This window comes from Vanacampus margaritifer, chromosome 11 (assembly GCF_051991255.1).
Source record: "Vanacampus margaritifer isolate UIUO_Vmar chromosome 11, RoL_Vmar_1.0, whole genome shotgun sequence".
Taxonomy (NCBI): domain Eukaryota; kingdom Metazoa; phylum Chordata; class Actinopteri; order Syngnathiformes; family Syngnathidae; genus Vanacampus; species Vanacampus margaritifer.
In genome coordinates, this window is record NC_135442.1 from 7100871 (window position 1) to 7127046 (window position 26176).

The window sequence follows — 26176 nt, forward strand, 5'->3', positions numbered from 1 at the left end:
CACTCCAAATTTAGCTGTCCTGACCTCGACAACAACATTCAGGATGTTTTTTTTTTTTTTTAGCCTTAAGCTTTCCAGGATGAATCTTTAATCAGAAAGCAGTGCGGCTTGAGTAACAGCTCTCCATGTGGGCTAGAATCACCAGTCAAAACTCCACTGGGAGATTCTCGTCCTCCCCGGGACAACAATACTGACAGCCAAGCCTACAGCTGGCCGGCCCTTTTTTTATGTTTTTATGGTCTTGGCCTTCCCCTTGCTCGTGAGGCAAATGTTGGCCATCAAACAAAACAATTTATGACCCAGTCTAAATTTGACCTTGGTCCTCCTTAACTGCCATTGTCCCCCTCCCCGAGAAAATGCAGGAAAGCCTAAGACGTTGTGATGAATGTGGCTGAAGAGAAGTGACGTCTGCTCTTGTCGTTGGCTTGCCCATGCAACACGACGGCGACCCGGAGGAGCACACACAGCTTGTTATTTACTGCCCGGCATTCTCCTCCTTCAACATCCACTTTGGATGTTCTTCTCTTGACACACTCGCTCGTTTATAGCAGCACAAAATCGCAGGGTACACCCCACATTCATAATTCTCTTACTGTAGCTTCCTCGCAATGGTTTGGTCTTAACCACGATCACAACAGCATTTGTGCCTACACTGGAAGGCTCCAAAACAATCTAGCTTGGCAAAACCTGAAATTGATAAAAGAAATACAGTAAAAAAAAAGAAGAAAAAAAGAGCAAGCTATAATAGCAGAGTCAAACTATTGCACCTGCATATTGGTTTGCTCTTTCACTGAATATGTGAGTCCAGTAGAACCCCCATGTATTCACGATTCGACACCCGCAGGTTCGCCTATTCGTCCTTTTCCCCTCCCAATTAAAAAAATATATATATATATTTTGGTGGAAACCGCTTATTAGCGCTTTATCTTTTTTTCATGAATATTTTGAGTTAACAAAAAAAAAACTGAACCTAACCCTTGATTCATAAATATTACTAAATAGTTTTCAGTATTTTGTATCCGTGGTGACTGCTCAAGTGTTGCGTTCTCGTAGCTACTGGGTAAATAGTCTGGAAAAAAAAAATTCATCTGGAAAAGTTTGCATCATTGATTTAAAAAAAATTACAATGTTTTATAAATAAATAAATTATTAGTAATTTAACATTCATTAATTTAATATTAGACTAAAAATTAAACCACATTAAATGGAATAAAAATACATAAGTACATTTTTTATTTTATTTATTAGTACCGTAAATTTGTAAAAATTTAACTTTGTTTTAGTACCCCTAAATACCAGAACTTCAAACAACTTTTTACAGTGTTCAAACTGCGCGAAAGAGGCAATAAAAAAAAAAGGTTAAAAAAAAATAGAAATGTGCAGAAAATTGGCCAACCGCGCATTTATTCTTTACAATGTGACTTTTTAAAATAATAATAAAAAAAAAAAAAATCATTCATAGGTTTTTTATTAAAACTTGAATTGAAATAAATCAGAAAAGAGTTATTTTGGACTAATCTGTGTCCTTAGTTAAAGTTCATGTTTGCAACGTCACTTCTATGTTGTACTATGTTGGTTTTTAGCCACACACTGATTAAAATGTTAAGTATAACATAGGGTTGGGGCTGGGATGAATTAATTGCATTTTACATTCATTTCAATGGGACACATTACCTCGGCTGACCGTAGTGATCATAACACATCTGTCACGGATTTCATCCAACTTTAGGTGTACTTGTGTGAAGTGACTGTTGACTGCCTGTTTAGTGATGGAGAAGCGTCGTGGACGATCCACATCGGCTCGCGCCTTTCGTATTCCTCTCACGCTTCCCAGCGAGACGAGGGCTTCAGTAATGTGTATCCTTTAGTGAGAGAACCCCATGGAGATGCATTAAAGAGATAAATTGGTATCATCCCCAATGTGACAGACTCCTCATCTGTCTCTGCTCTCCTCCATTGATCACAATTTATTTTATTTGTGTTGTTTCATTATTAGGCGGAAGACAAGCATTGCATTAATAAAGCCCTGATTATAAAGTTAAACAGATATGGTTACGCAGGAAGTGCGCGAGGCTCCAGCGTGCCTGCTCTTGTATCTTCTTACTCGCTGGAAATCGCCGACAAGTGCCACTGATCGGTCACTGTCCATCTAATTCACTTCGTAACGATTAACAGCCTCTCCTGAACTGCACACTCTTCTTTACATAAACATCTCAAATGTTTTCTCAAAATCTGTTTGACAAAATTCTGAGATGACCTCTTTCAGGATCTGTCTTTTTGAGCAATGGCCCAAATTATTATTATTGTTTGTTTTGTCTTTTATGTGGCCCTCAACTGCATCGTAAGCATGATGCTAACGTAACAGACACCAGGTGTGCTGCTCATTACGACACATGGAGAACGTTTCCCTCCATATTTTAGACACTCTAACATAACTCAATTTGACAACGCATCAGCCAATAATCCCTTCATGTTCCACAAATAACAGCAAAACACAGATAAAGTAATAAATTCACGTTAGCACAACAAAGCTAACTTTAGCCTGACGTTAGCTAGCAGCCCAGGACTTACTATGAAAATGTTGAGTATAATTCTATGAATGAAGAGGACTTGTTGTTACTTGGCTTTGAATGAAACATGGTGAGCATGAATTTGAACATCTGACGACCTACACATTAAATTTTTTTGTCTTAGCTAGCATACTTCTCATCATGTTTTAGCCGTCAACGTACCACGTTTAGCTTATCACCGTTAGGCTGTCATATGATAAAAAGAGGGCTTCGCTAGATCTTTCCTTGATGAAAACAAGGAGACAGCAAAAAAAAAAAAAAATACCAGTTAAGAATTCACTTCAAATTACTATTTAATAATAAATAAATAAATACATTAAAAAGTGTCATGCTTATTTTAATGGCTTAAATAAAGAGAACCCCCCCCCTCGTAGTTATATGATTCAGTTTTTATTTTGGTTGTCTTGGAGTGTTTTTTATTTATTTCTAAATCAATGGTGCAAAATTTTAAATTCAGGATGTTCTTAGCCTTAATTTTAGTTATTTTTAACTTTTCTATTTTGATTCATTTAGGTGTACCGGTAATTAGTTTTTGGAGCAGGTTTGTTAGTTTTCAATTTTTTCAGTTTTAACCTTCTTTCTTCTGTACAACCGCTTTAATTATACGTTTATAAACATAAAATGCAGTTTCGGTTAGTATCGGTTTTGGAAAGCACTCATTTTAAATTTAATTTCATTCATGAAAACACTTCAAGTGCACATCAAGTGTTTATTTATCGTCCCCTCCTGAGTGGCTTAAAAGTCAATCGAAGTCATTTATGGCGAATCGCGGACTTTATGATGTGTGAAACAATTCTAACATGCCCAGTGAGGATGTTGGGCGTGACTGCGTGTGTGGCAATCACCCGCACGTCATGCGCAAGACAGGCTCCTATTAAGCTTGTTTTTTACTTTGGCACCTGGAGGTGTTGCACACTGGTTCTTTATCCCTGAGCACGGCGGTATGCGTACGTGGGTTCACTGCAATTAAGATTGCGCCTTCATCTTCTCCCGCTGCACAATTAGTGCTCTGCTGCTGTTTGCTGTAATTGCTCTTTCTGCGGGGATTGGTGCGAAGCCAATGATTGGGATGGCGAGGGGTTTATCTCCTTTCCTTTACTCTGCCCCCTTAAAAAAATCATTTGTAAACTCCCCGGTGTAATTACAGACTGCCATGATTAATTGTCTATTGAAATTAGCACGGATCCCGGTTTCATTTTCACTGCAACAAATATTAATTAATGTTAACGCTCCCCTTCCCTGGACCCCCCCCCCCTTTTTTTTTGAATATTCATTCTAGCCTTGAGCAATAGGCGTCAAGCCAGTAAACCAGGAGAGATTGACACTCGCTTATCACAAAGTATCTGGATCTAAATGATGTGTTTAAGGCCATAAATAATATTTGCAAGAGAATGACAGGTAAAGAAAGCCAAGCATAGGATTTAAATGATGTCTCATCTGTTAGTCACAAGCTGTCGGACTCAGGATTATACAAAGCAGCGGCTCAGCTTTTGTTGGCTTGACAAGAGGCAAGAGTAGTCACATTTAATTCACTTTGTATTTATTTAATCTGTTCCGTGCGGAAAATGACAACTTGAATAAGTGCCATGTAATCATATTCAGCATATTGTCATACTGTAATGCAAAGGACGCAATGTCACCTTGAATAAAGTATGCATACCAGGAATACATTTGGGTAATAATATGGAAATGTACACTTTGTGGTCTTGAATTAGAATATCGCCATATTCTGTCACAGGGGTCACCAACCTTTTTCAAACTAAGAGATACTTCTTGGCTACTGATTAGTGTCCACTACCACTTTGATACACACTAATAAATGTTTCTATGAGACAACTTATAGTAGTCATTCTACACAGAGGATAAAGAATATTTGACTGTGAGTTCAGTCAGCCCTGCATAGTGACCGAGCCATAGTGCAAATAGCCAAACTCTGTGTATGAGTTACGTTCTAGAAATATTTCTAGAAAATTGCGAACCCCCCCAAAAATATTTAAAAAAGATAAACATTCATCGGAAAATTGATCGAAAATCCTCTCACAAAAAATAACAAAATAAAAAATGTTGAAAAAAAAAGGGGGGGAAATCGCAGGTGCCAATATGACATATGCAGTTCTCTGCAATGCAATTTAGCTTTAGCATTAAGCTAATGGACTGAAAGGCAAAGCGATTGTACAAAGGAAGCCGGTCGACCTTCATTCTGCCTTCCTCGATCCGTGATCAGATAAAGGGATCACACCTGGCACATCAAACGAATGCCTTCACCTCTCAGCATCTGTGGACGGCCGCTGAATAAAATCGCAGCGGCCGTGAAATAAGTGTGACATAACTTGATCCACGCGGTGATGGCGCACGGCACCGCTTGCACCCGGCAATACATCAGTGCCAGGAAACGCCGGACGCGGAGACGCTCTGATTGAATCAGGGGCCATGGCGGCTCAGGGGAGAGTTCATCTATAGCCAAGCGCTTGGCTCTTTCTTTCCCTCCGTCTGAATCCGTCTTAACAATGTTTAAGGACTTTCAGGTCATTCAGTCAACGTCTGCCTGACTGAAGACACAAAAGAAAAAGACACACAGATGCACCTTTGTTGATATTGCTTACTTCTTAAAGGAGCGTAGAGCTGCCACTAACAATTATTTTGAGAATCGATTAATCGGTTGATTATTCTGTCGATTAATCGGGTTAAAAAGAAAGGTTTAATTTTCATTCAGACGTTTGGAAAAAGGACATTTCAAATTGATAGTGCAGGAAATGCACATAAATTCATCAATAATTCAATTATCGGTTACATCTCTATGTCAGAAAATAGGCCCCAAAAAAATTGAAAATGTTTTATTTTGATTGAACTCAAAGATAATTAGACTGCTTTGGACGACCACAGAAGCCAGAAAATACGTTTTTAATACTTTGTCCTTCACTCCCAAAAACATATTTATACGTTTTTTGTTTTTTTGGGGGTTTTTTTTGTTTCTTGCAAGAGCATACAGAAGCCTTTGATGCAATTTCTGACATGAAGACGTGGCTTAAAGCAATGGTAGTTATTATAAAAAACGGCCAGCAGGTGGCAGCAGAGTATAAGAGATCAGCCAGGGCCATGTTGCTACACGCTCTTTTTGACAGTGTTTTTGGAAGGAATGTGAATATCGATTAAACTTATGTAATGTAACCATCCGCTGTCAGCTAAAGGATCATCTGCGGTCAAAATGAATAGTATGATTGATCTGTGATCATTTTTTGTGATGAATTAATTAGTTAATGCTTTAAACTTTGACAGCACTAATTAAAATCTAACAAGACAGGTTTACTTTCACAAATACAAAATGTTATTCTCGTACAAATACAACTTTTTTCTTTGACCCACAATGAGTCGCACTGCTCTCAGGTAAACTGCGTTGCCATGGTTACCTCCTCCTGCCTACCCCGTGAGGTCAGCAGCTGAGGTGAGCCCTTTTTTTCCTTTCACTTTGAAGCTCTGCCTGTAAAATCGTCTCAGCCTACTGTGCAAATACTCAATTACGTTTGCTTAAAGAAAAAGATTTGCCGCAACGACCCGCGCCCAACTTGTGTGACATCGCCGTTGCCCAGGCGACGTCGGCTGATTGCACATGCTGGAATTAGGTATTGATCAGAGGAGGGGCCCCGGCGCCGGCGAAGGGACTGGAAGCGGTCCGCCGGTAGGATTTACAGAGCCGAGGGGTGGGAGGGGGTTCTGAACGACCTGCGCGCTTTGCCCCTGCTCAGAGAGCTGAAAGGCCCTCAGGAACCAATTTACACAGCGCTACTGTGCAATATCTGCTGCAGTCAATAATGGAAATCTGATGGCCCCTGTGCCATCAATGTGACCGCTCCTCTGCCTCTCGTTAGAGCACCTTGAAAGTTCTAGGGCAATCCTTACACGCCATGGATTTCCAATGCGGCAGGCATATTTTGACTTTGCTATTCTCTGTGTAATTACGCCTCTAAATAAGGTTGCTGCCTTCTTTCGGTCGCTCCTCGCCCAATCGTTTACTGCTATTTATTTTTCACCAGTCACAGTTAGGAAGTGGAATTTCTCAGCTTTTCCAATCAAAAACTCTTAGCCAATGATTTTGGACCACCTTGTACAGTGCAATATTTTGCTGAATTCACCAACACTGTTTTAGGGTTTGGCTGTTATCCCACTAACCAAATTGGGGTGAGCCTAGCCAAACTAAGCTTGTTGGAAAATGTATCTTCAGTAAAGATAATTACAGCTACCTTATGAGACAAGCTGCTATTTAAAGCAACACTAAGGAACTTTCAGTTTACGTTGATTACGGCGGTAACATAATGCCTGAAGGAAGACCATGTTTCTCATGAGGACAAGCGCATTGCGTCATTTTTTAGCTCACGACATTCAAAATGACTTCCAATTTTGTAATGAATGGGAAAGGGGGAAGTGATGTATGACATAAAGCAGTCAACGCATTTGTAGTTTTTTGTGTGTGACAGTGTTCCTACCATCCTCCTCAAAATTGTTTAGTGCCAGTACAAATTATACAGACCCCTTCAGGCCATAGCAAAGGTACCATTCAACTAGTTTTAAGTCGATGTTTCATCAGAAGAGTTATGAAAATATTTTATTAAGGTTGAAAAGTTCCTTAGTGTTACTTTAAAGTTGTGAAGGGATGGTATTGATTTATTTGTTGAAGTGGATGAGGCATGGAGTCGATTGGAGCGGAGGTCACTGTTTGAGAAAATGGACTATTCTAAATCCCCTTGTAAAATGAAATAGATCTCATGCTGGGATGTGGTTATTGACTTAAGTCCCCAGTAGAGCTGTCAAAAATAATTGATTAATCGACAATTGATTATCCAATTAATTGACAACTCTTTTAATAATTAAGTAATCGTTTGGAGTCCCCAAAAAAATTTACATAATTTTTTTAAAAATTTTTACATAAAATTGTCCAAATTCAGCATCTCAACAGTATTTATTTAATGAAAGAAGACTGATTTTCTTCTGCGTTTGATCAAAATAACTGGTAACATAATTTTCAAAAATGGTTGGTATAACATCAATCCCCATTTTTTTCACTATACTACACACATTCACTATACGAATGTGAAATACGAAATAAACAACAATTACTTGCTAATAAACAGTAATCAGGGGGGGAAATGCTTTAGTAATAAAATTTAATGCAAAATAAAAATGTATCCGATTAATCGATTGAATAATCAATAGAATAATCGATTCCCAAAAAGTTTGATAGTGACATCACTCGTCTCCAGCTTTAGGACTTGCTTGGCAAAAAAAAGGTATGAAAGACTCAAATTGACTTTGACTTAATATTCATGACTTGACTTGACTTGACTTAGACTTGCATGTAAAGTTAAATAAAAATTGTACCTAAATTAATGTTTGAAAACAAACAATTCTTAAAGATTAAATGCAAATGAATGAACTTCAAAGTTAAGTACAACGGAATTGTACTTTACATACAGTACTATACTGGAAAAACAACGTTTAAGTCACTGCAACATTATGCACAATTGAACATTTAATTCAGCAATTCTTACATGCACCACCAGAGGCAGCATTCCGCTTGTGGCACTCGTACTACTTTCAGCACCACTGCTGTAGACAATATGGAGGTCGGCTTGGTTCGGGCTTTTCGTTGTACACTACCATTGCTATAACACAGAGATATATTAGATTTAGTCTATATGAAGTGGAAAAATTGAGAATAAAATAAAAAATAAGCACTATTCAGGCTCACATTTGGAGCTGTCCACAGTTTGCTGGTGAGATGAGTGATGAACAAAAAAGTCTTGCCCAATTCATGACTAATTTATTTATTGCTTAAGAGACGCGTCTCAAAACATTTCGCCTCGCCAGACAAATCATCCCGACGGCCAATGAAGCACTCCCTCTCTTGGCAGTGCTTTGCAGCGCAGCCCCCAATGAGTAGCAACACATCCTGACATCTGAGGACATTTAAGCGTCACTGTAGCCAGATTTCCTCCATTTTCATGTGGCCATGGAGGTGCCTCCTCTACATTACACAGACCCGAGGGATGTAGAGTACTCCACTTTTCTCATTATTGGCTGTTGTTATGGAATAACGTTAGCTAAAATGTGCTACATACATACAGTATTAAAGGAAGGCCTCAGAGGCAATAAAGGTTCTTTAATAGAATCCAGCTATCAACAGGAGTCAAATTCCAAGACTTTGATGTCATGGAAAAGTCTGCTTGTCTGGATCCCCCCCCCCCCCCCAATGTTCTTTAGGAGAATATGAAAAGAGGATTGAAGGCGATGTCAAGCTGATGTCATCACGCCTACATATTGCTTGCTACCAGCTGCAGAGTTATGAGTCATCATCTGTAATGCGTTTGAGCTTCAACCTTTGATTAGATCATTTCGGCTTAAAAAAAAAGCACCACTGGATTGTGAAGGGTGGAGCAGCAGCAGCGGCGGCAGCGAGCAAGCATGTGACGCATCCACGGGCGGTCGGGGTTGGGCGCTGATGCTAATTGTAAATAACATGACATGGCACGGCCTTGAAATTAAAACTCATATTTTTTTCCGCCTCATAAAATCCAGTATATATATATATATATATATATATATATATATATATATATATATATATATATATATGTGTGTGTGTGACTTCGATAGTTAACTCATGATTAATTGCAAATTGTATGTCTGTTCTAAATGTAAAATATATTTTTCTAAATTTTCATACTCTTAACATAAAAGTGGAAAAAATGTAAACTAATAAGCTGCATCATACTGTAATTTCATAATAATTCATAAAATTGAGTTAAAATGAAAAAGATGTACTGTACTGAGTGTGATATTGATTTGCGTTGAGGTCATATTTCTGCCACTAGATGGCATAATTGCATTTGTAAGACGGTGACAACTCAGTGCATTTTATATCTGTTCTGAATTTAAAATAAAATATATCTTTCTAAATTCTCATACTCAACTTAAAAGTGGAAAAATAGTTCAACTAATTGGCTGCATCTTATAGTCATTGATACTGTAATTTCATAATTCATCAAATTTTGTTAAAATTAAAAAGATGTAGTGTACTGTGAGAAAACGAGTGTGATATTGATTTGCGTTGAGGTCATTATTCTGCCACTAGATGGCATAATTGCATTTGTAAGACGTTGGTGACAACTCAGTGCATTTTTCTTTTCATATTAAGAGCTATCTAATCTTTAACTTTAAGTAAATTCTGCATATTTTTAAAATTGTAAAATACAACTTTACCCCACTCTCCACAAATATATGCATTATTATTAAATGTATTACTGCTCAATTTTGAGGTGGACGTGCCTGCTGTGTTGCAACTGGAATTCCCAAAGTAAGAGGCGGTCATTAATTGTGCATTAAAAAAAAATTTGCGCCGTCAAAGGAACTTTAAAAAAATAACAAAAAATATATTATATATATAATTTCAAAACATTTGTAGTATGTGTATAGTATATAATATATATATAATGAATATTTTTCCTTTCATAGTAGCATTACAAGACGGTAGATCTCCCACGCTGCTCATCAATTTTCCATTTTACATGTTTATAGTATGAAGCGCAATCAGATTGTCAAACGGCATCGCGGAAATTTACGCTCTCATCAAAAAGTGTGAAAACAAGCTGCTGTCGAACTCTGCGCGTACATCATTCTACAAACACATTGATGTTCTATATGGCTATTAAAGTGCTCACTATAAATATAACTACTTCCAACAAATCCCAATCAAGCTCATATATATCATAAAACAATACTTTTGCTGCTATAAACCTGACAGCATGCGTGAAAGATGAAATGCGCTGATTAGGGTCCATCCCTATGTGTGCCATTCAGCATCTAATCATAGCTTTGAACCGTCTACAATGAAAACCCGCCCGCGTCTGTGTGAGCGTGATTGCGTGTCTGCATCCCGCCCGTGAGGGTATCCATTAATTTTCTTCACTTTTTCACCCCCTTTCGAGTCTGATTACACGGTGGCTGGCCCTGCGAGTTTAATGTGTTGTACATCTTTTTGCTCTCATTCCCGCAGTGAGCTCAATGTCATCTCTTTGTTGTCTCCAAATGCAATCAATGAAGGTCCTGCCGGCCCATCCACTCAAAGTCGGCGGCAACCTATCGAGGGGCCACGCCGAGCTCTTCTGTCAAATCTCGCAATCGAGCCCATATTTCTTCGCCTTCGTGTTGTGCTCGTCTTGACTCGGGTTTGTGGATGCCCGCGCACCTAATATACAAAAGATCTATTGAAATATACATGAGGCCCGGCGATGGCGGCCACTAAAAATACACTCAAATAGGGAATACATTGACAGCTCTGTTATTGAGCTCTCCTTGAGCTGGCGCTGTCACAGTAGCCGTCGCTCCGGAGACTCATGTATTATCAAACGCGCGCGACCCGGCGGTGTCTCGCACACGCTGCCCTCGCACTCCGTTCCTCCGTTTTTCACAGAAAGGCTCCAAAGTCTGTTTACTTACTCACTTTGCAGCACAAAAATGGACATTTAGAATCAATCAAAGTCATTTATGGATTCAAACATTATTACACATGAAAGTGAAATCTTCAAAAGACCGCTATCATATTAAGTAGTGAAGAAAACAGACAAAATGAGTTCAGTGGAAGTGGAACCCAGATTTAAAGGAGCTCCTTCCATTAGAATCAATTGTCCGTTACAATCAAGTACTTTTTTCTAGCCTAAAATGTCCAGTGCGAGGTAAACAAAAATATTGTAAATGAATATGTTTTAAAAGCTTGAAACAGTTTGAAAAGTTTTTAAATTTATCCAAACGCATACCTTGTTGGTGCTTGGGGGAAGCGTGCATCTGGTTGTGTTCATACGCTAGGATGTTAGCGCTTCCCTTTTTTTTTTTTTTTACCTCTGTTACGATTGGATGCCATAGATAGCCTAAGAAATTAATTTAAAAAAAAAACATTTTAAAAAACAACTGTCCTGTACCAAAATGGTCATGAGACTTGTACCCCACTCACTCCAGGAAAAACAACAGCCATAGATATAAATAAGTTGATACAACATGCTACCTATGGTGGATGCTAAGCTAACATCTTTGCGCCATTGCATTTGACGGAACTCTCTAACACTAATACGGCTACCATCTCTATCCATACATTGTTACATCATTTATAACGTCGTTAACCATCAATACTAGAGAAACAAAACAGATCAACCTAGCTGCTAACATTAGCAACATGCTAATGTTAATACTTCTCTCATCAGTTTTAACATACAGACTCTGTTTGAATTCACTCACGTTTCCAAACAATTTTCCAAATGGAAATAATGAAAACACTATACAGTATGTTAGCTACCAATATGCATTAGCCTTTTAATTTGAAATAACTCTTAAAGATTAAATCTAACTCTCTTATTCCATCCACACTATTGTCCGGTCCACAAAAGTGTGATTTAAAACCACAGGGAGAAATTTGTCGCCGTCAGTAGCAACCTCACCTTTTGTAATTGGGCAGATTTTGGAAAGGTGCTGTGGAATACACCCCTACAACTTTAATAAGTTGCAGAGTCCAGGGTTCCAGGTTTTTGTTCCCAAGGTGCTGGTTGGAGTTAGCCAAGATTTATCACTTAAACATTGTAGAGCACTCGTGCTAAAGCAGACAAATGTCTTCCTGCTCTGCGATGCCTTCCACAGCCGTCAGAATCAGGGCAACAACTCCACCTTTAATAGTTATCTATGGAGTCTCTCGCATGCAATGAACACCCACATTTATTTCGCGGCTTTCTCCCAATGAGGCAAAGTGGATCAATTAGTGCAGACTACAAGTTCAGCATCTTTACACATAGTATCAATTGTTAAGTTAAGAAACAGCAGGTCCCCAGATTATCTCACTTGTGTACCTCCCATCCCTCCTTTCCAGAGCCGGCCCCATTACAAATGATCCTCTGATACGCGCAACCTTGGCGCACACCCTCTCACTAATGGCCCGCGGATTGATTTTTAATTAGCAACACTTTTGGACCGTCGCCAGCTCAAATGGACTTTTATGAAAAACAAATCCGTTTTGGGTTTTTAAAAGACACGGAATATAACAAATGTGGATCATAACGCTCCCGGCGATTTCTTCTTGAAAGTTTTTTGCACCGAGAGCTCCTCTGTGGACGTGCAGCCGCCGACTTGAAAAGTGGGTCGGGTCAGATCTTCTGAAAATTGGAGGCCAATGAAACGTCAGTTTGCATTACACCAACTGCCCAGATGAGAGTAACACTCACCCGTGCCCGGATTTCATGTGGCGCGAGTTCATTGTACCCAAAGTGTGCCCAACTTTGTTCAACTGGGTCACGAGTGACTGGTGGAGGGACAGCAAACTTTTTAAAGCAGAGGGGAACTCACGGGACACTTTATTAGGTACAGCGACAATGGATAGATGGATGTTTATTATTGGAGTTGACAGTGTAAACACATTCTAATTTGCTCATGTATGTGCTGGTTACTGCGACACTGTTAAAAAATCGTTCCGCAGGGTCTCTAAATTCAAAATTGGAAATCCGATATGTAAAAAAATGCTTTTAAAATGTCTCAACTCTCCAGGGTCAAAGTGTGAATATCAACAAACCTTTTTGAACTATTTATGTAACCCACTTGCAATATGTGAAAATCTGCAAAGAAAAAAAAAATATATAAAATTGAGTTTCACCCCTCCCACACACTTAAACTTAATACACACTTGATAAAAGCATTCTTTAGCGCCTGTTCTCCAAATAAGGTAAAGCATGCATGCTTCAAGTTGTTTTTTTACTCCCAGCTGACACATACTGTAACTAACAAGACAAAAAGTAAATCAAGTCAAAATGCAATGCAAAACGTACTAGCATAATGCTAACTAGAATTAATTACGATTGAAATTTTCAATCGTAATTAATCGCATGACTTCACTAGTTGACTCAAGATTAATCACAAATTTTATATCTGTTCTAAATGTACAATAAAGAAAATCTACGTTTTCATAGTCTTTTTACCAAAACTGGAAAAAAAAATCTTAAACTAATAGAAATAGCTCAAATGAATTTTTGACGTCCATAGCCGTCAATGGCAGTCAATGAGTTCATCTTTTGTACCTTTTCCAAAGGCTGCTCAGCTCTCACTCACAAAAACATGACCTAACAATCCACTCAACAGTAATTTATTGGTGCGATCCATCATTATCATCTTTTATTATGGCCAACGCTGGAGATATAATTCACAAATAGGCTGGCAGCGTGGAGATGACAATGAGGGAGAGGGATGTCCTTTAGCTGCGTCCTCTGCCTGCCGCCTTCGCCGGAGTCTCTGCGGTGGAAGAATGTTAAAAAAAGGGGGCAAACCTTGGAATGGGCTGGGAGCTGGGGAGCAAGGGGCCTGCCCCGATGGCCCCGGTGCATTGTGGGCCGGCAGAACTCCCAATAGGACACCTAAAGAGCGAGCGAGAGAGCAAGAGAGAGAGAGAGGCATGTCACATGACCACCTTTGTATTCAGCGCCTATAAGTCACCGTCTATGCATGGGGATTGATCCCACGCCGGACACTCCCCGCAGTTTGATCCCGCAGATTAATGCAACAGGGATTCCCGGTGCAGGCCTTTGTCTCTCCACGCCCCCCAAATTTGTATCCGAGCAAAGGTTGAGTCCCACGTTTATTTGGGTAATGAATTGCTGTAATTAATGCACCTATTGATTCCCCCTCAAAGGCCAGGCCGATTTCTAATTTAAAGGGAGTGGGAGTGTTAGTGAGAGGGGAAGGAGAGCCCGGTATAGGCAAAACAATTGCACTAGCGGAATGAGAGTGTAATTGTTCAATGAATCACATTTGAATACATTCAATTAAATCTTTCAGGTGGAGGGTGTGCGCGGTGTTATTTCACCGCGCTGCATGTTGTAATAAAAATGTAAATCCTTGGAGGACATCCGAGAGGCGATGAGGGCGTCGCATCTCTGAGCTCGGGTGTCACGCTAATAACCACAATGCAATTTCCTCCCACAAACAGGCGAGAACGCATTAGCATATAATCCGCCGGAATTATGACCATACTAATCTCCATCACGTCGACCTCTCGGAGGAGTTCGGCATCCTTGCTTTGATACAAAAAACAACAACAAATCTGTTAGTTTTAGCCAGGATTGTGTCTGCGTATGATAAATGTGGGCTGTGCAACTCTTGTCTTTAAATGCTCCATACGTCCTTCGTGTGTGGCCTGTGTAAACACCTGGTCACACCTGACCACAGAACAATGAACAAAACAAGCGCGCCATCTATTATTCCTCGTTGGCTTTCACCTCAAGAATGCCCCCCTTGTGAGTAATTACGACAAAACGGGCCTTTGACCTTTGCTGTATTTTGAAGTTGGGGGGGAAACATGGGTTTTAACTCTAATGTCGTCAATAAATGCAAATTGATCACATGTGTAATTACGGCTAAATATAGGGCTGCTAGTTTGGTTAGCATTAAAATGAGGGAACACAATATCAGTTTCAAAATCAGGACAAATACGGTGAACCGTACAACTGTCTTTTTTTTAGAAGTACAGTGGAACTTTAATAAAATTTTAATAAAATTCTTCAAAATTCACTAGAGAGAAATTGATCCACTCGCCCTTCTGAAGTAGCAATTTAAGTTGATTAGTTCCTGAATTGGCCACAGTGCTAGTAAGCGACGGCTAAAACACATGTAAGTATGGCAGCCATGTTGCCAATGGCGTTCTTTCCCTTGAAAGTATTAGAAAGGTTGGACATTAGCTTAGCGTTGCAGTTAGCATGCAGCTCAAAGGAGCGCGTCACATCTAAATGTTCCAATTTAAAAACCGGGGCACTGTAATTTCACTGAAAATCAAATATAGCCTACGATAAATTCGCAACAGGAACTATTTATAACAAATGTAATCACTTGTCAATCTGGTAACCACAGGTTGTGTTATTTATTTAGCTAATGCTACATTCTATCTTGGTTGATGCTACATTGCACACACACAAGTCAATGCCGCCAGAAATGCTCATGTTCCGTCTGACTACATTTCCCATGATTCTTAGATACGGAAGCAGGAAATATGTCGCATTCGAGGAAGGTGGGAAATTGGATTTATCCCGTTTGCATTGTCCCAGTTCTGACCTCAAAGCATTTGAGGCAAACGTAAACAAACAGCAAAGATGGCTGATTCCAATAAATTGTTTGTTGTTCTGGTTAATGCTGGTTGCGTTATGTCAAACTATTTCAATTAACTACATTAAAGTCACAATACATAAATATGAATAAATATCTGTTTAAAATCTTGTAAATTACGATTTGCCTTTCACAGTCTTTTTTTTCCCCCCGACTTCGCAACTCGGATGTACAAGTTCAAATGTGTGTTCCTGTGCTCACATCCTGGTATGAGGTTGGAAAACTCTGACGTCCCACTTTCACTGAATGCAGCAACGGTTCTAGTTCCAGTATGACACAAATATGAATGTGAAATTAAATTGGAAGAATTTAACAGTTAAATCCCTTTCAAACGGGACGTCTGGTCACCCTAACCAATCAGTCAGTTAAATCGAGGTTCCCCTGTATAGGTAATTAAATAAATATATGGTGACAACTTGACGGATATTAAAAATTAAAAAAAAGAAATCTAAGCTTTGTTTCTTCTTTCAACTGCTCAAATGTGAATGAACAAAAAAAATCACAGGTAAAAGCAAGGAACGATTACCTTTGGTCTGTCATAGACAGTCGTACGGTTTGTAAGAGGTTAGCTAATAAAGCGTTATGACATGGAGATGATTACCTAAGAAAACATAACGTTTGTACAATCAGTCAAAGTGCAGAAATCAGATAAGATGAAATCAATCATTGCTAGCTAGGTGTAACTCTGTAACAGAGCTGCTTACACATCTCATCAATAACTGAGCGGCACTCCAGTCTATTGCCGCTCGCTTTTTCTTTTCTTTTTTTACCGTTCTAAGAACAATTATGATGGCTAAAGATTTATTATTATTATCATGGCCCAGACATTGTAAGAAAGTGCAAACTAGGCGCAAGACTAATTAAGCAGCCCAAATAGCAATGACGCCATGCATGCCCCGACTGCCAGAGCCAAGTAAGCGCTTGAAAAATGGCTCCTCCGCAATTCAATTAATCAGTTGTATTTTGCTTAATTTTGTTTGACGTTGGCGGAGGAAAATGTCCTCTGGGAGTGTGTGTCCTTTGACCGTTAATTCTTTCATCGGTAAGAGCCATGATTGAAACAATCAGTGCGTGTGTGTGCTCATTGATTGCAGTTTTTACCCCTTTTTACTTGGTGGATACGTGCATCACGAATCTGCCTTTCATCTGTCTATGTATGGCAGTTTTTTTTTTTTTTAAAGACAGCTATTGAGTATACATTGTGATTGCAAAGCCCACACAGCCACCAATGCAACCAAATTAACCTTTCGGTCCCCGTAAACGTGACCACCGTGGCATTGTTCAGCACCGAGATGTTGATCTCTGCTGCGGTGATGAATGAACAATAGCGCAGTAATTACCAAACACTTTGGACACGCTGGCGACATTTTTCAGCTTTGCCACACGGCTTTTTGTTTGCGTCGCTGGCTTTCACCTGGAATCCGGAGGCTCCTTGCTCTTCCTTAACTTTGTTTTCTCTGACACAGATTAGATCTGCCACCCCATTACAGATTCATTTTCCTAATTTTTCATGTCTGTGCTGTGCCCCATCTGCACAGGGCTGATAATTGTGGGGACCAGCCCTGGTGATTAACATCAGCAGAATTAATTACGCCCGCCATTAAGGCTCCAGGTTGCACACAATGATCAAGAGAAATTAACTTTCTCCCAGCCTCCTAAATCATCTCACCTTCAAGTGGAGTGATGGCAAAGAGACAGGACGGGAGTTGCGGACCCCGCTTCTTTAACCAAAACATGAAGTGACCACGCCGCACCCCGACGGCACCACTCGCGGCTGATGGCTATCAATTACGCTGCCGTATGTGGTGGGATGACTGAGAGGTGTCCAGGGTCTAGTGACTAATGGACTTGGGCTGAAGCCACCCTGCAGCAGGGAGACGACTGTTTTTCTAGCCAGGGAGCACCAGCCAGATGCTAGGGGGGGGGGGGGGGGGGGTGGCTTCGCTTCACCTGCCTGAAACACACACACACATTCTTGCGCATCACAGTTGACTGAGCAGACTGTCGCCGAGTATTCATTTGACTGTATTCAGACAGATGAGCCAGAATCTGAAGAGCAAAAACACCACAAACTTTGGTTTTAAGATGCAGTTTCCATTTGTCCAACTGTCTTTGGACTTAAATCCCGCTACATCATGAAAAACTGCAGTTCATAGCGACTGTTTTGTTTGACTGGTTTTGTCAAGAGGCTTAGTGACTGTAATGCCCTCGCGTGTGGGAAAGGAGAGCCACAATACTGTTTTCAGGCATTTATTAAACAAAATAAGAGCAGTATGATATGGAGGACCAAAAAATGCCAAAATAAAAATGTTGTTGGAGCTCTCCATGCAAGCCGGCGAGACTTCTTAGTTCGCTGACCTGCTCACTCTACCATCTAAAGGCAGTCCAACTCAAGACGCTTAGGACCGCCCCCTCATTTGAATAACATTTTATGATGTATTTCATGCTGACAGCATCTGCAGCATGAAATAAGTAAATATGAGAGTAAAGCCTTTATTGGTTGATATTTAAATATTTCTCTATATTTATTTCCACATTTAGTTTTATATTTATTTATATTTTTTGAGTCAAATTTTTTTGTTTTTAGTATTTATTTTTACTTGTATTTATTTATGTATGTATGTTTAGTTTTCTTGTTTTTATTTCCATTTATATTTATTTTTTGTATTTAATTTTTGAATGATATTTTTATAGTCGTTTTTATTTTCACTTTTATCTATTTATTTCGTTTTTATTTTTGCCATTTTCGGTCCTTCATAATATAACACAGTGTTTTTCAAAGTGTGGTACTTGGGCTTCCTCTAGGGTGCCAAAGAACTATTGAATTTAGTTGTATTTCACTTTTCCTTTCAATTTGCATTTGCATTTGATCTTTAAATGTTAAATGGAGTGCAATGTTTTATTTTATCATTTAAAACATATACTGCATTAAACGTCAAACTAATAATTTTAGTTTTTTTGTTTACAGTATAGAATGTTTTTTATATAAATAAAATAAAATCTTATATTATTAATTAGAATAACCATAAATTTAGTTGACCAGATGTATTGTAACAAAATTAATCCCTTTTCAGAATGTAGCATTGTTGCTGTTCAAAAGGTGAACGTGGCTAATGCTAATGGAGCAACATGCCGCCGAGACAGCAAGAGCAGACATAATGTCAGGAGGAGATAAGCAAATTGCATTTGCATCATATTGACTCGTCAAGGTTAAGTAGTGTGTTCAGTAGTGTGCAAAGGAGGAAGGAGGCCAAAGCACTCCATCCTTCTCATTGGTCCGTTTCGTGATTTGAGAAGCATGCACGCGAGGAAAGACAAGAGAGGTGTCTTTTTGCTTTGTAGTTTGCAAAAGAAAGAAAAAAAACAGATCGTTTTGGCAGGCAGGCGAACATGCGGGGTCAGACAGGAGACGCCTGTTTGCGTGGGGAGGTTTTGGCTCTCTGCTCTCGTTTAGACTGATTTGATTAAGCTCTGCAGGATCTAATTAAGCTGAGACCCAAAACCTCTTTGGAGTTTCACCAGCCATATTGTGGATGTCAGCCTGTGAAAAATGGTCCTGAGCGATCAGCCTGGTGTACTGCACTGTATGTGTACTTTTTATGTACTGTATCAGGAGGCCCACAAGATGACTCTTTTTCTTTCGTTTGAATACAAATGTTGTATTTATTGATTGATTTGCAAAATATTGTTCAGTAGAGTGCTTAACAAATATATGACAGTAACAAGCAATGGAAGGTTTGTGCCACACGGTACGTTAAAAATAACAGCAATAGTAATTGACCATTTTTCTGTAAGATGTTTTTAACCCGTGGGCAGTATTTTATTTTAAAATGGCTTGGTCAGAACCAACAAAAAGCCAAAAAATGGTCACAATAACGCCTAGGGGTTGTTGAAATGTCATTGTGATTGAAAACATTCATTCTAAAATTTGGTTTCACAACAAAAGGAAATAAGTAAAGCCCATGACTGTTTCTTAATTAAGATGTGAAATTTTAGTTACCCAGCAAAAAAAAAAGTAAAATAATAATGTCTTTAGAGGTTTCATGTCGTGCAAAAATACCCACTAAAATGGAAAGAATCCACATTAAAGCTGAATGATCCATTCTCGTTTTTATAACAGATGGTCTAATAATTTTTTTAAGTACTGTATATTCATATCTCCATGAGACACAGATAAGAGTGCCCCCGTTTAACCTTCCAACTGGCCTCTATTGTGCCTCACGAATTCTGGCCCAATAACGTTGCTGGGAAATGATGTGAAATGACAAAAATAAATCATAGCAGCAATTGTGTTGTATAATGAATCACATGTGATGTTAGCTGTTTGGGATATTCATTGCATAACTGTGGGGAGTTAAGACTGTCGTATTCCTTCTTTGTAGCTGAAGTGTTAAGTGCCATTTTCCCATTTAAACCCCCCTCTATGGCAATGGATGGAATGCGTACGGGGTAGCCGGCAAATACGACTGCAAAATAAAGGGACAGAATGGGAACATATTTCTCATGTGACCTAACCCAAAAAAAAAAAAAAAAAGTTGTATCCCATGGTGATTGTCACATGGCTTCCCCTTTCCGCTTCTAGTCCCATGCTTGAATGCCTTGCGAAATCCCCAGGACATCGTGCAGTCTGCATGTTTTCTGTTCCTCATCAGCTCGTTTCATCACTGATGATTTTAGAAGGTTAAAAGCCCAGTCAGCAATTACAAGAAAGAAAAACAACCTCATCCCACAGCATTCACAAAGACAGTTGTTCTCAGTGTTTACAAGCGTTTTCACACCACAGCGTTCGTGTATAACAATTTTACACACCCCGACAGGCCACTGAACACGCATATTAAAGCATAATAAAGTGCATAATGAATACAACTCTTCATAACGCAGAATGAGTGGGACCCTTGGGTTTTGTTTCCATGTGGCAACGGAGTTTTGAAGGCATCACACCTCTTTGGATACCATACTGTAATGATGCGTTGTTTTTGTTTTGACTTATGACTGCCAAGTTATGAGCCATCCCTTGGTCAATTTTTGCCGGGTTGGGCAAGGTGAGCCATAATCACCAATGCACTTTCCATCTTTTATTTAACAGGACATTAGCCAGGTTTACTTGGAGCTACTCTGCGATGAGGGAACTTGTTTTGAAACTATTTGTAACATGTTTTTATCTAGCTGTTGTATTTATTTATTGGTGCCCCAGTTGGAAAACTGTAAAACAGAATACACAACACAAGGAATTACACATGTTTTATATTTAAATTCGAGAAGTAGTTTGTTTTAGGTTGATCCCCAGCTAAATGCTAGCACTCATTGGAAAACACTATTGACTGGCTAGGAAAAAAATTCGCATTTAGGCATCACGGGATTTACCTTCATATAACAAAAGTTCACACACAAATGCTGTAGGAACACATCAAGATAATATATATACTAATGGGCATATATTCTTTCTAATCTGTGAAAAATGAGCTATATTTATAAAATTGCTCATGTATCTCTTAGCGTGCACCACACTGCCCCTAAGAGGACAAAACACACATCAATCATTTTTACATTTGCTTTTTATTTTTTTTTATTTTTAAAATATAGTTACTTGCTACGGATGTATTTTATGGTTGTACTTTTAAGTTATATTTAAAGTTGAATTTTGGTAGTTGAATAAATGCAAAATTTTTAAATTAGTGAATAACCGTGTTTATTTGACGGCGTATTAGGGCCATGTATATATATATATACAGGGATGTGATTTTTCCGCTAATTCGCGGAATTCCGCTTTTTTTATCTCCCCCCCAAAAAAAAAAAAATCTGATTTTTTTTTTTTTTTTTTTTTTGTAGTTCATTGTGTATGCACATGACTCCGACAGATAACATCTTCTGCTATAACAAAGACATTTGTGGTATGCTCTAATATGAGTTACTTTTCATTTGGTCATGATACAATTATTTGTTCATGAAATTTGAACTCTTCAACATTATTTATGTGTTAACTTAGTAATCACATTAGTTAGATATGATGATATTCTCAGTGATAGTTTTTAAAAGCAAAGACAGTCCAATGTTTTTGAATGTGACTGATTTTGAGTTGACTAAAACTGCCATTTTATATGGGATAGTTCAATATACATTGAAAATTTATGCTTGTTGTTTTGTCTATTTCTTTGTCATGTGAGTGCATTGAAAGTACTTAAAAACACGGAAAACCCATGAGCTCCGGGGGGCTTTGCCCCCCTTTTCCCCCCCACCACCACCCTGGACCTAGCTGGGTGCCAGCGGCCCCCAGACCCCCGGCTAAATTTTCAGATAATTTCACGTTGGTCAAATCACATCCCTGTATATATATATACAGTATATTAGAGGGTGGGTAATATTCAGAGAAAAAAACTTTGCCACTTTGTAAAGTCGCAAATTTACACTACGTGTATTTCTCATAGGTTTCATGAGATTTTTTTCTTCTCGCAAATCTGCCACTTTATAAACTTGCAAATAAAGTGGCAAATTTGAGAGTTCATTTCTCAGAATATTAGCCCCCCCTCTAAATTTTTTTTTATTTTTTATGCGGCCCTAATACGGCGCCGTATGTTGACTAATCACGTTTGTTTTTCGCAAAAATCACACAGTCGTAAAATCACAGCATTTCTTGACGTTAATTTAGACATGTGTTTCTGCATCCACCCCAGGAACCTTGTAATGGTCCGAGTGAGACAGTCCAGAGAGTGTCATGGGGTGACATTTACTGCCCTTTCTGTGGGGAAACAGGTAAGCAGAGCACGGCATCTACAAAGTAGTCCCCTTTGACACCAGCACTCTACAAATCAAGGCTGAGAGGACAGGCCAGGAAAAAAAGCAAGAAGGGGCAGTGACACAAAGGTGCTTTACACTTTTAGCCCGAGACATCTGGAATATGTCTTTTTTTTTTTCCACATTACAAAGTCAGATCATCGCATGCCACCTTTAAAGTCAATACGTTTGCGCTCCACTTTCTACCAGGGTTGCCTTCCGCATCGCAGTGGGAGGTATCGGCCTCTATCGAAATTAGCCGCCCTTGTTTCACTTATTAGGTAATGCTTCCTGTATTCGAGTGATAGCAGGCAGATTTACAGCTGTGTGCAACCATCGGGCTTCGCTCATTAAATAGAGGATGCCATCACTCCACGCCACCGCCGCATGCTACATGTCACGCGTATCCTCTACCGCCCACCCTCTCAAATCCACAACATCCTTTAAATCTGTCATTGCCACCCCAAACAGGGGGGGGTTCCGCGTTCAAGCAGTGCTCGCACCCGCGTTCATGCATGCGGTGGGCACATATGGAGGGTGACGCACAGGTGTGTGAGCGGAACATTACGCACACAAGCATCACTAGCCGCTCATTGTGTGAGTTTGGACGGATGTGGGGGCCCGTCCACATGGCGAGAGGTGCAGGCGTGACACTCATTACAGAACCAAGCCAGTACACGGGCCTGATAAGCAGAACAGGACAAGATAAGGAAGGCACGTTGCATGGCTGCAACAAAAGTTCATTCAGATATTGAGATGCTTCTAGCAGATGAAAGTGCACCCAGCACATAAGTTAAAAAGTGTGGAACAAATTTAAATTTGTCTCAGAGTTTTGAGCATTAAGCTCAGCAGCTCATTTGACACTATATTGAGTTTTATCATTTAATATTCATCGTGCATGTTTTATCAAATATACATTTATTCTGAATGCATGTCATGTTATTTACATGAACTGCGCATACAGCGAAACACAATTTACAGTATACTCGAAAATTAACGGCAAATAAATTGATAGTAATAATATTTCTACTACAGTCGCTGTGTGAAAAGCCCATTGAGATTTTGTCGGGTTCCACTTGTAAAATGACCCCTGCCGGCACTGGCTATTATACAACATTAGTCACTGACTCAGGGGACCATGCACACTCGACACACACTTCTTCTTTAACTGAACTCATTCAAAATAATACGGATGTAGCAATAAGATCTGTATTACATACAAATAAAGGAGGTCAAAACATTAGAAGCAGCTGTCAGTTTGATGCAATCCCGTTTTACTTTACTGTAAACAACAACCACAATAATAAACATGGTTTCAAATGAACATTGTTATCTTTATGAAGAGGATGCTCCTCATAAAGTGGATGTTCGATTATTTTTGTCCAATCAGACGTCAGCCTCTTCCTGTTGCCATGTCAATCTAATCTGCCCATAGACCTCAGATTCTGCAGTGCTGGTCAATGTAATTTAAACTACACTAGCAATGGATCTGTTTTCTTTAACCAATCAGATTTCAAATTATTCCTCGCAAGGCTGGAATGGCGGCTCTTGATGACATCATTTTTCTATCCTGTGATTGGTTGGTCAGAGGTCGGTCTTTGTCATTGTGACATGAAAGCAGTGGATTAAAGAGATACTTGACTCATTGAGCTATTTTCAGCAGTAAAAAAAATATTTTATATTTTCACGTACAATTATTATACTTAAAGACCAATTTTGCCACTTGCTGTTGACTGAAAATGACATCACCTGTGCTGAGGAAGTAGGTAACAACCAATCATGGCTCACCTGTTTTCTGGGTTTGGTCATCAAACTGAGCCATGATTGGTCGTCACCTACTTCCTCAGCTCAGGTGATGTCATCTTCAGTCGACAGCAAGTGACAAAATTAGTTTTTAAATATATTAATTGAACATGAAAAATAATGAAGTTATCAAATTAATTCTGGACAAAATATTAACTTTTTACTGCTGAAAATGGCTCAAAGAGTCAAGTATCCCTTTAAGGCATGGCAAGGCAACTTTATTTATACAGCACATTTCATACAAATGACTCAACGTACTCCACACAACCAAAAGAACATTTAAAATCATTCGCAAACAAAACCGTTAAATGCATTCAAAAGCAAAGAAGCAAAAAGTAGCTTGCCAAACTTACTATGGCAACATTTAACAAACGAAATAATCAAAGACAAAGCAAAGAAATACAAAGTAGCTTTCTAACGTTACGAAAAGAACATATTGTGAAATTGATCAATTTAAAATGCTTTAAAATATCGTAATCATGGGTTTAAAGGGAAAACACATTGCAGCATAACATCTAAAGGCTGCTTCACCGTGTTTGCTTGAATTTCTGCGCTCTACTAATTGACCCGAGTCTACAGATCTCAGAGCCTGGCTGGGTTTACATTCGATTAGCATTTCATTATTGCATTCAGAAGCTAAATCAAGTCTGCAAGAATTTTGACTGCTGTTCCGTCCTCCGTACATCAGCAGCATGATCATCACGCCGGATAGGAAAGATGAATGTGTGTTATTGTTTTCAGGATGACAGTGTGCTTCAATCAGGTCCTCTCTGCTCTAATCCCAAGTAGCTCTTTTAAGTGCTGAGTCAGTTGGTGCCTTTTCGATCCATCACGCCGGCTTTGTAGTGGGCAGGTGTATTCCCAGACCCCCCCTCCCCCCCAGAGACGAATGAAACACCTGCCCAGCGCCGCTCGGAACTTCATCATCCCGCCGTCCCTTTGTCTCATTCGGCCGGGGATCTCAACGTCGGGGCGGCGGGAAAACTGTGAAAGCAGCACTTTTGTGCTCATTTGTTGTCTGTACACAAAAATTAGTGGCAGGATGAGATCCCCTTGCTCCACCTCCGTCTCCCACATCTGTCCTACTCCCCCTTTTTTTTCTCACCCAGGAGGGAGGGGCATGACGCTCACAACAGCCTTGGAGGTGCACGCATGACAATAGGCGGCATTCGCACTGGGAGAGACGTGACGGCGGATACGACAGGAAATACTTCCGTCACGTCTTCCTTTTTTTTTTTGCAAACACACTGAGGTAATGCTGTCATTGGCCGGGTTTGCTTTTGTTTTTTTGAACGTACACTTTTGTTTAAAATTTGGCTTTGGACATAGTCTGCCATGTCATTTTCACATAATTGGGCTCATAAGCAAAATTTTTAAAAAAAGAAATACACTAATAAGATTTTTTAAACCGTATTTTCTTTTATGTTTAAAATCCATTTTAACTATTTCTATTAGTTTAACTTTTTTCCCCCCACTTTTGTTAACAAGAGTATGAAAACCTAGATTTTTTTGGATTGTACATTTAGAACAGATTTTGAAATGCCTGACGCCCCTAATTTTTAATAATCTTTTCTTTTCTTAACTCTTTGACTGCCAGACGTTTTCAGAAAAGGGATGCCGTGGGTGCCAACCGATTTAAGCATTTTTGACTGATCTTTCAAGGTCCACAGAAAATTATGTGTTTGGACTATGGAAACACACATACTACCAAATGAAAGATGACTCTCATCTTTCATCAGAAAAAAAAAAGTTGTTTCTATCTTATTCCGTTTTTCAGTAATCAACAATAGAAAATGGTTAGTTTCACCTCTGTTTTGAAAAAAACGTATTTTAACGTCTTTGGCACTCCATAGGAT

The 26176-nt window shown here is 39.2% G+C and overlaps 1 protein-coding gene across 1 annotated transcript in view; it reads left to right on the forward strand.

The window, feature by feature from the left end:
* LOC144060061 (uncharacterized) overlaps nucleotides 1–22895 on the forward strand; it is an 85209-nt gene extending 62314 nt beyond the window's left edge. Inside the window, exon 6 of the mRNA XM_077579199.1 lies at nucleotides 22418–22895. The gene's annotated coding sequence lies outside the window, so the exon portion shown is untranslated. The remainder of the gene's footprint in view (nucleotides 1–22417) is intronic.
* The last annotated feature ends 3281 nt before the right edge of the window (nucleotides 22896–26176 follow it).